Source organism: Corvus kubaryi, unplaced genomic scaffold (assembly GCF_017639235.1).
Source record: "Corvus kubaryi isolate FWS band 111438036 unplaced genomic scaffold, C.kubaryi_AGA036_p1.0 37312, whole genome shotgun sequence".
NCBI lineage: Eukaryota > Metazoa > Chordata > Aves > Passeriformes > Corvidae > Corvus > Corvus kubaryi.
The window spans coordinates 1,392,976-1,410,112 of record NW_024581098.1 but is presented as its reverse complement, the minus strand read 5'-3'; the positions used below and the strand labels follow the sequence as shown (position 1 = coordinate 1,410,112).

Here is a 17,137-nt window from a genome sequence, read left to right as displayed (position 1 = left end):
CAAATTTCATTTGGCCTACACCCTCACTGCAGCAAATCTGCAGGATTCTATTTGAAAACAACTTTTTTTTTGTGTATAATTTGACCTTCAGAAAGGAGTTTCCTTGGGGCAGAGTACTCATCTTTGCACTTGTTTTATTCAGTGCAAAGTACACAGGAAGTAGAATTTTTACTGTTCCAGCAATCACATTTTCTTTCTCAACTCTAATGCTAAACTTTATCTTATTTTGTTCTACCATGAGATGAACAGGAGGTCACATTAGCAGTACGAGATAGGCTGGTAACACAGGCAGTTGTCCTAGTACCTGCAAAAATCTTCACTTCCACTCATCCTCTCTTTTAAACAGGGCAGTAATTCCAGTGCCAAGATCATATTTCACCTAGCAGTGGAGTTTAACTTTCACCTGATTTAAGCAACAAACTATCCCTCAAAGATGCTGGAGGCTTTGCTGTAATTAACATAACTACATTTAGATGCTATTCATGACCGATAATTCCAACACCTTGTGAAAAAAAAAAAAAGGTTGCAAGCTGTAAACATTATAAACATATTCAAATAAGCTTAACGCAATCTGCCATGCTTATTTCTGCCTAGATCATGGACCAGCGAAATGGTTAATGCAAATGGATTTATAATTTGCTTTGGGGGGCCAGTTTCTTCTCCTTATTTATTAGCCCAGCTGATGGGGCAGATTTGATGAGGCACTTCTGGAATAATTGAGTCATCACACAAAGAAGGCTGCTAGCATTCAGAGTGGTTTTATCAGCAGCAAGCAGGCCTGATTACTGACAATTACACTCTGATCCGGTGATGGAGGAGAAAGAGCCAACGAGTGGGAAATGTCCGTGTTTCTATCCAGGAATAATTTCTACATTCATTTTACATGCTAAGTGTTTCCTATCTCTGCATAATAAACTGTAAACAGGAATAGATGGCACAATGTCCCTTAATATTTCCTGGTAATGAAGACACAAATGTACAGTGAGTGCTGATAAATATAGATGAAACATAAGCTATTCTCTGAGTCTGTATTGTTACCTTTAAAATAAATGCATTTTGGTGGTAAAAGCATAATCATAGCTAATGCAAAAAAATGACAGAAGATTGAAGCTGTCCTTGTAACTACACAGAAACTTTGTAAAAGTCCTGTTAATCACTGCTGCTCTAGAGGCTCATAAGCTGAAGGTGATATACTGGAAAGAACATCATTTTGTTTCTCAATAGTCAACTATGTAGGAGCACTTTTGCTTTGACACAGTAAAGGGGGGCAACAGCAGTGACCTCCATTAACACTTCAGGGATAGAGCACATCTCAATGCTAAACTGAAAAACAATGAAGCTGGTCCTAGAAGACATCTTCACTATGACAAATTCTCATTTCCCTCTCATCAGCTTTAAGACAGTGTTCATAATGAATAATAGAGCTAGACCACAGATTTCATGAGTTGTGTAAAGCAATACATTATTGCCTTTAGAACATTATTTTTATAGCAATTTAGATGCTGTAAAATGACAGTTATTAACAAAATTCTGCAAGTAGAACTTTGGAAAAATCTGTTTCTTTGGGGGAAAAAAATGGGGGAAAAATGGGGGAAAACATGAAAACAGATATAGTGGAGAGTTGAAAAGTAATTTTGTGTTTGTTGATGGGGAATTACAGATTTCAGCTAGAAAAAGTTAATGCCCTGGTCTAGGGAGACTTTTCCTTTTTAAGAGTTGATCAGGCATGAAACACTGAATAATAAACTTTTGCATGCTTGTTTATTCCTTCTCCTCTTTTTAAACTAATTCATAGCTTCAAAAGAACTAAAAGTTATTCTCTGCTCGCCTGCAGTAACTATGGCAACTATGTTTCATTAAAGTAGCCACTTAACTTCAAGGCTTGTGTTACAATGATATGCATTATTTTGAGTAAAACCACACCATAACAACCTTATGATTTCAGAGCAATTTTAAAAGAAAGTTCAAAGAGCATGCGTCATTGACTCTGGAACACAGGGTTTGTTTTCTTTTAAAACATGTTTACTCTTTTCCAGCCAGGATGACTTTCCCTGCACCGAGTCATCTCTGTTGAGAGGCATTGTGTGGGGGGACCACTACCGCCTTCAGCAAGAGATGACCATGATCTGCTCACTGAAGGGCTGCCCAGGAGCTGCAGGATTGTGGCCAGCAGGAGATGCCTGAGCACACAGATCAGCACAACTAAGAACAGCAAAATTCTGTGGGTTTAATTACTCTGTTACCGCCCTCTTCAGTATCAGAAAGATCCTGGTCTGGTTCTGATGTTTGCTACATGCCTGCTTTTTAGCCACCACCGTTACAGTCTTTCTACCGTACTTGATTTGCAGCAAGCTGGTTAGGAATTGATGGGTTTCAAGGGCAGTTTTATGGGGTGCTGTTATGGTTGCACTGAATCTCTACAGAAGTTCTGAAGCTGGTTAAGTTCAGTAAAAGTGGTCACTTCTCAAACATGTACAGGCTTAATCTAGGTTCTTTTATTCCTTCCCTGTGATTTCTGACTGTTCCAGAAGTATTTTTTAGGAATATTTTAATAGTCAGAATTAGGACATCTCAATTCTTGTGCTGGACAAACCCCATGTCTAATCAGCTGACTGTACATTTTTGACATGGAGTTAAAAGGAACAATAAACCTAAAAATACAGACTACATTTATGAAAAGAAGTATAACTACCATTCTGCTCTCCTACGCATTCATCTTGCCCTTTCTGAACAAGTTCTCTTCATTAAGCATGACAGGCATGTCCCAGGAAAGGGAAAGTCACACAAAGGGAAGAAGTGTGCCTTCCCTCAACATGCAAATCACATATGTTCATTAACTTCAAGAGTGCCATGTGAAGTACAGTCTGCCACCATTTAAAAGACTTGTAATGACCCTAACTGCTAAAGATAATGGGGGCTTGCTTACACTACTGCACTGCCCTGAAGATCTTAGGAACATGCTGAAGAGCACAGGAAAAAAAAACCCAAGAACAAAAATACCACCTTGCAAATGAAAGCAGTAAAGGATATCCAGAAAATTGACTAATACTTGTCAGATACCAAAATGTGCATGTCAAATATTCCCTGGGACAGACTTCTTATGCAAAAGGTTTTGCTCATCGTATGTTTGCATCTGGTAAATGGAGCAAGGAAAAGCATGTTCAGTTTATTCAAACTTATGATAAAGGTTGGCGTCACCAGGAATGGTGGTTCAAATTCTATTTTCAGAGCCTTTTATGTTTCTAAAGTGGGACAAAGATTATTTCCTAAAATGACACCTGTCTTCTGCCATAGACATAAATGGAAAGCACCATGACTGAGCAAATAACTGGAAAAAAAGGGATTCTGGAATTCTCTTCCTGCCTCTGCCACTGATCGATTCTGTGCCCCTCAGCAAGTCTTTCCACCTTTCAGCTAAATGAGGATAACAACACAGAGTGCTGTAAAGTGCTTTTGTGCATTTCTAAACATACTTTAATGTAGCAAATATTATTTTTATCATCATGCATTTATCAGTTCAGTAGCCTGCTCATTTCACTTCCTCTGAAATTCAGCTTGAAATGTTTCCTCCTTCACTGCAGGCTTTTTTACCAAAAAAAAAAGAAGAAATAAAAAAAGGACAATACTGAGAAGGATGGGTACTAACAAACATATGGTGAATGGCAAAATAATTTAAAACACATTTCCATTCTCTTCTCTCCTAAAATCTTAGGCAATCTGGATATAACTGTCATCTTTACATGTCAGATCCTTATCTTAAAAATCTGTTTGTTTTCCTGTATAGAGAAATACTCTCCGAGAAAATATCTTTAACTCTTTTCCTTTGATTTTTGCTCTCATTGCTGAAAATGTCAATGAGGTGTACATATATATGTGTGTGTGTGTGTACATATATATTTTTTTTTTCTGTGTAAATAAATATATTTATATCTATATGTTTGTGGTAACACTAAGTTCAAATATCATGCTCAACAAGCACTGTGTTTAATTTAAAAGATACTGAAAGAGGAAAGTTTCTTTCAAGGTGAACCTCTTAGATGTGTGGTAGGGAAGTGGCCTGTGGTACCACTAAACAATGCTGAATTAAAAATAATGTTACAGGAACATATCTTTGTAGTACTATTTTGTATTGGCAAAATAATAGTAATCATTCTATTGCAGCAAACTGGACTAGAGGAAGATGAAAAAAATCATCCTATGGAGAGGTGTCTTGCAAAGTTTGTCACATTAAACTCAGTTACCCTTGAGATTCCCTAGTGTAAGCCTGGCTGCACTGAAAACAGCCAGGACACTCTGGTGGACCTCAATAATACATGTTATCTCCATGTGAAAGCACTCACACACACTTGGTGTTAATCACACAGGTATACAAATGCACGGTCCTGGCCAGGAGGTCTAACAAAGTAAGGTGATCAAAAACTATTTTGCATGTGACAGCTTTAAATAATAAACAGCAGTTTAGAAATTCCAAAAGCACACCAATGAAATTTTATTATTTTAGGTGATAGTTATGTCATTCTTGGTAAGTAGGCCTTAATCAGGCGTCTGCATAACTATGTAATAGTCTGGCTTGTTGTTTGGGCTCTTATTAAATCGTGGGCTCTGTGTCTTATGTTGGAACCTCAAGTGCCAAAATGCGTGCAGGAAAGGGGGTGGGCTGAGGGGTGGCTTTTGTGCTCAAGGCATAATCTTCTTTCTTTCTTTTGATTTTCATATGCTGTGCTTCTCTATTCAGGAGACATATTTTTGTTTTCTTTAGAAGAGGTCTGCATCATTTTGCATCAGATCTGTGTCCTGATACAAGAAGTAGTAACTGTGACTTTTAAATAATCAGCCTCACTAAAGCCTCCATTATGGCAACCAACAACCTTAAATCATTTTGACAGTGCATTCTCTGCACTGCCCATATACTTGGAGGCTGTCCTCAAAACACTGAAAGCTGGGACAATATTCATGGTTAAGAAAAGTCCAGAAGCAGCCAAACAGGTGGGCACTTCTTTCAGAAAAGACCTTTTTTGATAGAAGACCTTTTGTACACTAGTTCTATCCTAGGCCCCTTTCAGGAGCTACACCTGAGAGAGAAAGTGAATTATCAATGACTTTTTTTTAAAGAATCAGTGGTTTAACACTAATTTCTAATCAGATCCTACAGAAAGGAACAGCTCGCATGGCAGCTGTACTTTTCCCAGGGTTAATTACCTTTCACTGCTCTCTACTAATGAGTCAGCTGTTCCTGTCATCACACAACTACACTGTGTTCATCTGTAGCTCTAGCTGTGGACAAACACAGTAGCTAGAGCCCTGTTTACATATTGGCGAGGTTTGTTGTGAAAAGAATTTGCAAAGCGTTCAAAAAAAAAGAAATACTTAAAACTCCTTCCATTCCCATGTCTCTTTTCATGGAAACAACATTATTTTTCAGGGAAACAACATGTTTTTCAGGTTACTAAATGCATCAAGAGGAGTAGAAATCTAAGGACATAAAAGCTAATGAAAGGGGTTTTTTTTGCGATATTGCATAATAATTTATATAAGGAAGATTAGATCCCTGTAGCCATTTATCTTGTCTTACCTGATTGTTGAGTGAGGATGTTTATTTATAGCTTGATGACCTAGGAACTAGAAAACTTCTTTATAAAATATTGGTTTAAATAATAAGTGGTAATAGCACAAGAATTAATGCAGCTAGGGAAATAGTTTGTATTATTTTATATGGCAAACCTTAATGAGACAACAATTTAAGACTTTCAGTAAACTGTTAATGTTTTTATGTAACTCCAACAGGTAATTCAATAGCAAGTAAATAGAACACGTCATTTTCTAGCTAGGTTGAACAGGATGCATTTTTTTATAGCCATATAAGATCACTACTGGTTATTTCAGCTTTCTTGTGGGAGGCTACCAAAGTCTGTGGCTAAAGTCAGGCACTGTGACAGTTCTTCCAAAGTTCAAGTCCCGTTTGTGTCAACATTCAGAAAATGTTTTCATATAACTGAGGGCAGGACTCTAAGCTGGTGATGTCTTCATAACATGATTTTGTGCTGAAAACATCTGTATGGAGATTGCCCTGATCTGAGGAGATTTCCTCAGTGTAAGATCTGCAGATTTCAGTAGAGAAAGCAAATTTTCACCAGACACCAAAGGGACAACACACATGTGCAAGTCATGTGAGTACATGCCATGTGAGAATGAGCTCTGCTACCTGCAGTTTTATCTGTAACAGGCCTGTTCGTGAAGTTATTATTTGAGGCTGAATTCCTTGCTAGTATCACATGAGGTAATGAAAACTGACAAATTTATGGCCGGAATATAGACATCTTAATATGATGATGGAAGAAGAAACTTAAGCTTCCATCTCCAGGTAAACCTTGCAGGACTGACAGCTCAAAATATGATAAATTTCCTTTTGAGAACACCAAAGCAAAAGCACCATGGCATTCCAAGGGATCACTTCAATGGTCATCTAGGAAATGAGTAGTATACTTTCCTTTGAACATTACTGTAATGAACCACCTCTTTCTGTCAGGCACCCTAGGATGTGCAAGCTGTATTGACAGCTCAAACGCTCTGAGCAGAGACAAAATGTGAGCTGTGTGGTTATGCTCTTTTAAAAGGCAGATATTTATTTATTGCACCATTAGAAGCAATTCTCCTGCTGGATTTTGGATTAAGTGAATTTCCTGAAGGTGCATTAATTGGGCTTAATGATTCACAGAAACCCCTGATCACTCAGGTCAGGCCAGGGAAAACTGTTATGTAATGCTCATTTTGTCTCAGATTCTTCCCCTGAACAGATTATTCCTTCTTCATACACTCTGTATCTCACTCACTGTTCAAGCAAAAAAAAAAAAAATTAATTCCCAGGGATAGCATGGCTATTCTCCACATAGTCAAAGGTCTTCTCATATTACTGGCTTGTTGTAGGTTTCCTGAGTTCTCAAGAACATTATTCCTCTTTTATCCACAGGCAAGAAACAGGGAAAAAGTTCTCTCCACTTTGTGAATAGAAAAACTTCACCTTTGGAATGAGTTTCACCTTTTCTTGAGATCTGGTCTGCTTAGCTTCGACTCTGTCAGTACCCAGGCTAAATATCTCTCTACTAGAAGTAGACTTCTTGCTGTACACTGAAGCAGCTGGGATGCTAGAAGGCAGTTTCTCTGAAGCTGGGCTGGTGATATTCCTACTGTGGGGATCTTTGTTGCAGATTCAGGAAGAAGGAAAAAAATTGTGCCAAAAACCATGATATCTTCCATAATGTGTCCTCTTATAAACTTGACTTCTTTACTCCTAAAGTATCACGTAAATTTAAAAGACAGGGACCACCATGCAACTCACACATAGATACCAAACGCCCCCAAATAAACAGGGAACAAAAACCTTGTGGCCTGGAGGGTGTCTACAATGCTGAACTTGCTGTTTGTAGGCTGGCAATCATTGATTGAAAGCAGCTTGCACTTCTTCAGTATTACAGTACTGTTCCCCATGATCACAATATAGTAGCATATAAGTCATATTAATAACAATAAAAATAACTGGTGTTGTTAATGTTGTTACTATGAATAACACTGGGCCCAAAGCATTCAGGGCTAAAGCTGTTTATTCTCTCATGCTATTCAGAATGACTTAGGGATATGTAATAAGACACTTTTTAATGATAGCCACTAAAGTGTTGATTTTGGGGAAGAAAAGTCCGAGAATATTATACATAATCTGGTTAAACTTTTCAGGATCAATGTTATAACATTATAAAGGGTTATGTCTATTGAACTGGTGCCAATTTATACCATAATGAATTTCACATGCCCACAATCTTGTGCGTTGACTTTGAGTCTGTGGAGGTGCTACTGAAGACACAGAGTCACTCACCCTTTGTAAAACTCGTCGTTTCAAAATGAGATCAAACCAAGCATTCTCTTACAGCAGAATTTACTCCCATGTCTATCCTCCCCCCAGGGAAAGAGCCTGAAAAGGCAAAACACTGCCAGAGACCCAGCTATCACTCCCTGTTTCCAAGGCCCAGCTATGCCTTCTGTGGATTAGGGCATAGCCAAATACTGTCCCATAGGAACCATCCACTACGTAAGGGTTAGCTCAGATCTGTGGAGCTGCATGCGACTTTGAACCTGCAAAGTAATTTTGAGCTGCCCACTTAAAGAATTTAAGAACTTTGCCTTGATCTGAAGGAACTTTGCATAGCTGTCCCTAGAAATTTAAAAGATTTGTTTAAAAACCACACACTTACGTGCTAAAAATGATAAATAATTCTGTAAAAATCAAAATTTTTGTCAACAAATCTCTTAAAAAAATGAAAGAAAATAGTTGAAATCCATGCAAAGTATGCACAGCATCTGAAATTTTCATCTGAAAGCTTGTTTATAGTTTTTATGAAAGCATGGGGAATGTTGAATCACTATAATCACCCACTGAAACAGTGCAAAACCATAATCAAATCAATCTTTCTATTACTTTGAAGCTTGGAAACAGAGTCTTGAAAGCCTGAGGAGACAGAAAAACCACCCCTAAAAGTGCCTCCGGACGCTAAGTGGTGGCCAACAGGAAAAAGAATATGTCTGGAAATGCTTCTATCAGCAGTGTTTAAGAACTCCAACAGATTTAAGGTATTTTTGAATTAATGGATATTGTTAAATCTTTACAGTTTGTTTCTCTTCATTTTTTTGAGAAGTAGTTTTAAGAAAAGAAACATTTTTGTTAAAGGAAATAAAATGGCTTCCAGGAAGAAAGCAAGGAACTGACCCCTTCCCTTTTGTAAAAATCACATTTCAGGAGAAAAATTTAGTCCTCTGAGCTGCACAGCAGTATTCACTTCTGTTATTCTGCTCTCCATTAACTGCTAAGCAGATAAAGATTTTCATCAATTTCATGTGAATGCAAGAGAAGAGTTTTGATCTAAGGTATATCATATTATCCATATCACTGTCTTGTAAGAAAATGTGAGAAATGTTTCTATGACAAGAAGATTTAAGAAGAAATCAAGTCCAGTGTTTGGGCTGGATGGGAAAGACAGGATTCATCTTCATAACTTTACATGCCTGAAATACAAACATATATTTCTGAGGCAGTAAATGCTGGATTCCCATGGTCTCTGGGTAGCCTGTAGGTGACCTGCAGGCATCTCTGAGGCTGTGAGATGTGTGATACATCTTACCCATTTCTGCTTCAGGGTGAGGTGAATTGCACACAAGAAGTGTCTCTTTCCACTGACTCTAAAGGGAATCTGGATGACTGGCTCAGGTATAGCCATTTCCACTGTGCACACTGACATTTCACCAAACGCTGATTCCTAACCAAGGAACCTATGGCAATCACTGAACAGCATCTTAAAGCTTAAATAGCATGTATGCTATGTGAGCTGTGTTGTGAAACAGGGCTGGGAAGGCAAGAGAAATAGAGTAGGGAACCATCCTCCAGGAACTAAGGCAGTGCCAGTCCTTGTAGGAAAAAACTGGCAAACAAAGCGAAGCTGGTGAACAAATAAAAGGGAGCGCTAGTAGATGGTGGAACCTACAGAAAAGGAAAGTTAGCTTTAGCTTTGACACAAGCAGTGTGGTTTCAGAGACACAGGAGTATCCAGTGCCAAGAGGCAAAGGAAAACGCCAGCATGATATGGCAAATATTTCTTATCTAGATATAGCAGGAAGAAGACAATCAAGTTCCAAGCAGAACAAGGGAAACGGAACTCTAAGAGTTGGTATGGAATGAAATACCATCTTTTTACTCTTTGCACTGGACAACATTTTATGAAGGAATAAAAGTTTTCCTGATAAGTATGTTCACCACTTGGATTAGTGTCTGATAAATGGAAAGTGTCTGATATGAGTAAAAGTTACTAATAGAGCTTATCTGCGTTTTTTACTTGGTTTACTATCAACTGTTTCACACTGGAGAAACCTGATGTCACCAGTGACAGTGGATCTGCATTTAATTCTTTTGTATTTGTTTGTTTTAACCATACGTTAATTCCACCTGCCCTGTTTTATTTGGTGTCTTCTGTTCTGAGTCAAGTTTTCAAACATAAAACTAAATAAATTAAAACCCAAATTCCTTCTTGCAACTTTTGCTGGTCTTTGGGAGCTAATAAGAGCCAGATTTTCAAAAATTAAAATGTCATCATGCCTACATTGCTTGCCACAAACATGCCATTTTTTTAGCACGTAAGGTGAGTGTTTAGGCAAAGAATTATTAACACAATTTTTTGCTTGATTTGTGTAAGTCAAACAGATCTGAGTCGTATGCACTCAGTAAGCCGCAGTGTAAAAAACAAAGCAAAGAAAGATTTTGCATTATTATTAGTAGTAGTATTATTAGTATTTCATGTATTTACCCCAAAGAGAAAAGTCTTGTTGGTGAAATTCATCATATCTAAACAAAAGACTGGCAGCTTAAGTAAGTATATGAACAGGGGGAAGGGAGACTTATTTCCTGAGTTTCAACAGATGTCATACTTAATTGGTTGTGAAATAAACCAGAGCTACTCTCGGCCTGTTTCCCTAGTTTCAGCTGTGAAGACACTTTTAAACATGTGCATTTCCCTCCTGCTTCCCATAATGAGGGTGTGGGGTGAGAATCAAACCTCCAAAAGGAGTAAAGCAGCGTGCGTGTTGCATACAGGCCTTCAGATACACTAATTAAACAGAAGTGAGCGTTGCATCCTTTGTCCCTGTGAGATACACATCAATACAGCATGAGCCACGACAACTCTGTGGAAGGGTTACTGCACTTGCCTTCTGCTAATATCAGGAAGTCACTGGACTATCCCATACTGCACATAGTCTTTCCACCTTCCTGTATTTTCTCTCAAAAACACTCTTTGTCCTAAATCACAGCATTGTCAATATACTACAACTAGTTGAAATGGTATCATTTTTGTATTTTTGACAGAGAGAGCACCTTAGAGGTTGGGGTTTTTTCCCCTTGTGGTCGTTTTCTGCTAGGAGCAGCTGAGTAACACCACATTTAACACAATGGCAACTACAAAGATTTTTTAAAAAAGAAAGGACTGTCAAGTATAAAATATTTTGGCTGCACATAGTGATGGACACAAGAAAATTGAGAACGAAACTTCTCACAGATCAAAACCCCAAACCTTTTCAACTGTGGCTAACCACCAGCCAGTGGTATGGTAATACAAATAAAGTCATTTGTTTTTAAAGGGCTATGGCAAAGAATGTTAGCCATTCATTTTATGCCTTATTGGATGTAGCCCTCTAAATCAAAATGCTCTTTTGAGCTTTGCAAGAAAAAGCTAAATATATGATAGGTGCCTCTCTGTGAAACTCAGTAAACAAATAGTAAAAAAAAAAAAAATTGGAATAGTGTTTGTTAAAACATTTCAAATGGAAATGGAATGAGAATTGTGTATAAAGAAAAATTAATGCCAAGGTTAAATGCGTTTAATTCACCTGTGGCAACCAAATTGAACAATATTTGTTCTTTTAGTTTAAACTTGGAACCCAGATCCCAGAGGTGCTAGGAGAGAGCTTTAATCCCTAGAAAAAAAATTCAAATTCCCAAAGAGTGTGATGAAAACCAGTATAATCCTTCCTGAAGTGAGAAACAAAATAGAAAATACTTTTTTTTTTTTTCCGATTAAAACAAGAGCAGTCATCATGATCTTTATTCTTTTAATGTTTTACAGGTCTGACTTTCGGCAGATGACCTCTCTTGTTTGTCCCTACATGTTTTCCAAAATATAAAAGTGAAATAGAGTCCCAAGGGCACTGTACTTGAAAGGTTATGAGAGTTAGAGAATTTTAACCATGCCTGCCAAATCAGCAGATGGCTTGTGATTATAATTATATGCATCAATAAAACGAATAATCTTTACAAAATTTGAATTTCTACTAAAGTAAGGGATTTAGTAAGCAGATGCAACAGAATGCATTTTCTTTAACCCTTTTTGTAGACAGTATTGTTTATCACAAAAATAATGGCAAGGTTCTCCATAGATTAGCTTGAACATACACTTGAGCCATAAATATATGTTTCTTTTGACCAAGTGTCAATGCTATTTAGTGTGATTTATGTGTTCAGTAGCACTCTGTTCACTAAATGTTGAATGCTTATATATAGGATGATTCCCATCAGACCCATACTTCAAAATGGTCTTTAATTTTATAAAACGTTAGAGATACAATGAAGATGTCATGTGTACTCATTCTCTTCATTTTTGTCGCAGTGCTCATTCTTTCTGTTTAGGATTTGGTGACTTTCCGTGCCTCTTATGGAGTCTGAGTTAACCACATTATTAGTGAAGAAAATAATTTTTCCCCTGTGTGGGATATTTGAGAAAGGTTTTGTGTGTGTGTGTATGTTTTGGTTTTTATTTTTAGATCGCAAGAAATTAAATTACTGAAAAGGAAACATATTAATAGGAAAAAAAATCATACTGTGGTTTTCTATGACCCCTGATCTTACTTCCAAACTTACTTTTGTAACAAGATCATGTGTGTTAGATTGTGTCAAACCTCTGCTTGAAGTAGGAGAAAATCATACATTAGAAAAATTAAACGAAACAAAAAAAAGCCCCCCTAAGCCAAATTTATTTCTGGACTGCCTCATAAAAATGCTATTTGAAGACAGAATATACATATCCTATAATTCTTCTAATAAAGTAAGGAAGAAAAAATTTGAGAAGAATAAGTATGTTTTCAAAAAAGTCCCTGCTTGGCATACTGTAGCTGTCTACCTACAGTATTTTAACATTTATTTTAGTCAAACATATAAATGTGAACTTTTACTTCAGGATGTATGTTTGTCTTTTTATCTCCCCTAGTATCTCTGAGTGCAAAACAATATTTTTATGCTCATTAAAAAGTGGATTTTTACTTCAGAAATGACAGAGCCATTACTCTGTATCATGTAAATCCTTCTTAGCATAAGGATTATTGACCTGATAGTCCATAACGGTGCCATTGGAGCCATTACGACTTTGCTGTGCCAATCCAGATGCTGTACATGTGCTTCAACTTGGGGGCAGGAGGGACAGCGAAAGTGTCAAATTTTCTCTTGAGATTTAGGGAACTGACCTAGTGACTCTACCGCTGGAAGAAGAAGACCACTGTTTAGAAGAAATTGAGATCCCCGGTCCTCGCTCAAACCGATCTTTTGGAAAAGTTCTAAAGCATTTTTTTAAATCTAATGCCTAACAGTGCAGAGTTCAATACATGCCTTTACATGAAAATCGAGCTCTTTTTCACCAAAGTTCCTTAGTGGAGGGAAAAGTTTGCATATGAACCCAAACCTGAAATATGTGCTAGCAAATGTTATTTGAATCACTTAAGCAAATCAATAAAGCCCTCATCTTCAAAACACACACCAGCTTTACTGTATTAAACTGAGGCACCAACCTCACCTAGCGGAATCACTCGTGTATAAAAGTTTTTGTTAGTGTTCACCTGCCCAAGAAGGTAAATCCGTCGTCATTCTAAAGTAACTTTTGCTGATAGGTTATCACCTTTTCTTGAACCAGAAGTCTGTTACTTAGAAAGGCAAGAGTTGCTAGTGTCATTAAAAGTCTTCCATGAACATAAAAGAGAGCAATTCTCCTCTAAAGAAATTTGATGTAAATACTAAAAAAGTTAAGAGGAAGAAAACCTTTTTTATTATTCATTAAACAATATCTGTAATCTGAAGTACTTCAAGAGAACTAAAATCCAGAAACATAGATTCTGCTTATGTAGTTTTTAATAATCCCCAACTATGCGCACGATATCTACAAAGAAGTGACCCGACCCCAGGTATATATGTACACTTCCAAAATCAATCAGTTCAGTAACAGACTTTGGTCTAGATTCTCTATACACTTGTGGATATAGTAGAATATAAAGTTTATTCTGCATGTTATCTGCTATGTTTTAGTTTGGCGTGACAGCGTCAGGCCTTCATGAGCTTGTCAGTGACTTTGGAGATACTTGCTTGTTTGCCAGGAATATCAGATATTCTGGGATAACTGGCTAGAAAAACTATAAACATGAGAAAAAACTGATTCAGAATTATTCAAATCAACTGCATAATACCATAAAGCTTTTCAGATCGGCGTGCACAGCTCATGGTGTTGTGCCCTGGAACTGTGCACTAAGATAAAGGTAGAGGCCTCCTATTGGATCGCAAAGTCCAAAGTCGAGTGAAAAGTGGTTTCTAAAAACCTGGAGTGTTTCATACTTTATCAGGGAGATCAGATGAATGACATTAATTATCAGAAATCAAGTTTTCTTTGTCTTTTCTCTTAGGTGTACTAAAGAAATGACAAACGAGGAAAAAAAATGAAGCTGCGAAAAACCACTAAAACTTACTGAAGCTCAGCCTGTCGGATTACAGAATGTAATTGTCAGATTACAGCAGTATGATTTCTGTAACACTGCTCCATGTGCATTACCCCTACGAAACCACTCTTTGCTTTTAATAGTATAAACAGCTAAACTTATTAATGTGATGAATGCTGAAATATCAAATATCCTTTACTCTTGTTGGTGTAGGTATGTAAAAAGGATACATGACTGTGTCACAGGGATATGCTAATTTTTAAAAGCTTTGGGGATGCACCTGACATCAAGTATCTTGGAATATTTTCTGTTAAAATAAACTGAAAACTCTATATCAATTAGAATATTTTAAAGCAAAACTATTGTAAGACTGAAGCTTGCTAGATCTCTGTTGATCTAGGTTTGAATTATAGGACTTAGAAAGAAAGCTTCTTTTCTGATGCCTGAATATCTCATACTTGCTGAGGTAACACAAGAAAACATTGCTGAGATGTACACAACTTTAAAAAATACGGAAAATAAAAAAAAAAAAAAAAAATACACCATTTTACTTGAGTTTTGTTACTTTCTCATTGTATTTCCTGAACTGGAACTAGGAAATGCAAGAGCAGATATAACTGCAGATATAACTGCAGATATATACCTAATATATACTGAGTGTCAGGTAACCAGGATACTACATAGGTGAATATAGTTTTTTGCATACATGAACTTTTTTAATAAATATGCGCACATGGATTTGTATATATGCATATTCTCATACTCCTTTGCAAGGAATCATTAAATGTATATGTTAAAAATGTCACGTTTTATCTTAGGGTCTGTAAGCTGTGGTGATAATTCTATTGCCCATGCAGTAAAAAGGATGTTCCTGGGTAAGTGACATATCATAATAAACTGACTTCTGTGACCTGTGAAGAGTTTTAATTAAGGGGTCAGGTTATCCTGATATGTCTAAATACACATATATTGGCAAGTTTTTTCTAAATTTAATGTCTCGCAAAGCAAAGCAAAGCAAAACATAGCAAAGCAAAACAAATCAAAAAACAAACAAAACAAAAAACCAAACCCCCAAAACCCAACAAAACATCAATTGTAATGCAGACTGAAATCTAAACCCCACTTCTTTAACAGTCTGTATTCGATAAAGCATTCTTAAAACATATGGTTTGCAGTGGTTTTGCAGGGAGGAGAGAAGAAGCATTACTTAACGCGCACAGGCATCTTGCAATAATATCATGTTGTTTTGAAGCTAACATCCCCTGAGCCTCCAAAGTGCAAAGCAGACAGAAACATTTTAGTAATGCAAACAAGACTTTCCGGCGACTTCCTGTTGCCATTTTTCAGCAAAATAAAGGGTCCTGAGGTACTAAACTGAAGCACTACTAGAAAAGATTTTATCATTGGTTACACAGGCAGGCACCTGCTATTATAAGATATCAGCTGAATATTTTGCTGCTGTGCAAAGAAAATAAGTAATGACTGTGCAACTGTTAAGCAGTAATCTTCAACTCTTTAATTTCAGCTCACGTAAAAGACAACACAGAGAAAGACATCACGTAAAAATCTTTTTCAAAAATCCCAAAATTATAGTAGCAACTTCATTTATATCTGCATACTTGTAAAAACCGTTCCAGGGATTTAGGGGTGTAAGTAGCTGTCTAGTGGATTGAAATTTGTATTCATATATATAAGATATTTTCAGCAGATTTTTAAGAGAAGTAAAAAGAAACTTTCTGTCTGTAAAGTTCATCAGATGTAAAGTACATCTGAGAAAATGATTACTGTGTGGCAGTTCCTACAAGGAATATTTAATTCATTAGACTATAATTGAAATATCCAGTTCACAAAACATCCTGTGTTACTTTCGGAATTCCAGAAACTTTTGTAAGCTGGCAAACCAGACAGAGAGAAAAGGAAACAAACAAACAAGAAACAAACCCAACCTTGATTCCAGAGACATTTTTTCTCCCCATCATGAAGTGACAGAGGGGGAAAAAAAATCCCTTCATTATGACCTACTTGTCTAGAAACGGACTTTCAACCCCATGGTTAGGCTAAGATTTGCTCTACTTTCTCCCTAGGGCATAATTGTCAGACTGACTTACCGTGTGCCTTTTAGCCTTTGTTCTGCCTCTCACGCTGACATCAGGGAAGCAGTGATGTAGAATAAAGCAGGGGTGGGCTAGGTTAGTCCACTGTTTGTGTCGTTGTGTGGTGTGCAGGGACACTCTGTGATACTCTAGTGAGCTGCTAAGCTTTTTTTGTAGGCTTTGTGTCATTTACTTAACGACCAATCTCATTAGCTGCCAGGGTACAATGGGCTGATGCATTTTCTATGTACATACTCTACACAGTGACCCTCAAGGTTGCCGAAGGTCTATTTAATCAGTCAAAATGCTGAATATATTTGCAGTAAATCACAAAAAAAAAATACGGGACCACAGAGGTATCTCACGAGTGTTTACTCTTTCCTGGGAGTTATTTGCAGGTAATAAACTGATAGGAGTTGTAGGCAAAAGCAAGGGCAAAGAAGGGAAAAGGGCACTCACTGGGCTTGCACTGGTCACCTTTAATTTAGGGAACCTTGGGGGCCCTGCATATCGCTGTGTCTCTGCTTGTTAATTTCTCCATGCAGTTCATGCTTCAGTGTAATCATGTTATCACAATTAAACCCCTTCAAATAAGAAGAGCAGGACTAACAAAAAACCACAGCCTTTCACACATTGGGGAGGGGATGTGTTTGTGTGTGTATGTATGTGTGTGTGTGATATTTATTTATTAACTTCCTTACTACAGGCAACCTCAGGGCTGGCATCTTTGCATTTCTAACCTCTCGTCAGTTACAAGGTAA

General features: G+C 37.2%; 1 protein-coding gene across 4 annotated transcripts in view; it reads right to left on the bottom strand.

The window, feature by feature from the left end:
* Nucleotides 1-17,137, bottom strand: part of ST18 (ST18 C2H2C-type zinc finger transcription factor) — a 169,881-nt gene that overhangs the window by 78,567 nt on the left and 74,177 nt on the right. Inside the window, exon 1 of one of the 4 annotated variants that reach the window (XM_042029025.1) lies at nt 16,392-16,526. The exons of the other annotated variants lie outside the window; for them this stretch is intronic. The gene's annotated coding sequence lies outside the window, so the exon portion shown is untranslated. Of the gene's footprint in view, nt 1-16,391; nt 16,527-17,137 lie in introns of those variants that run through there. 4 annotated transcript variants of the gene reach the window in all.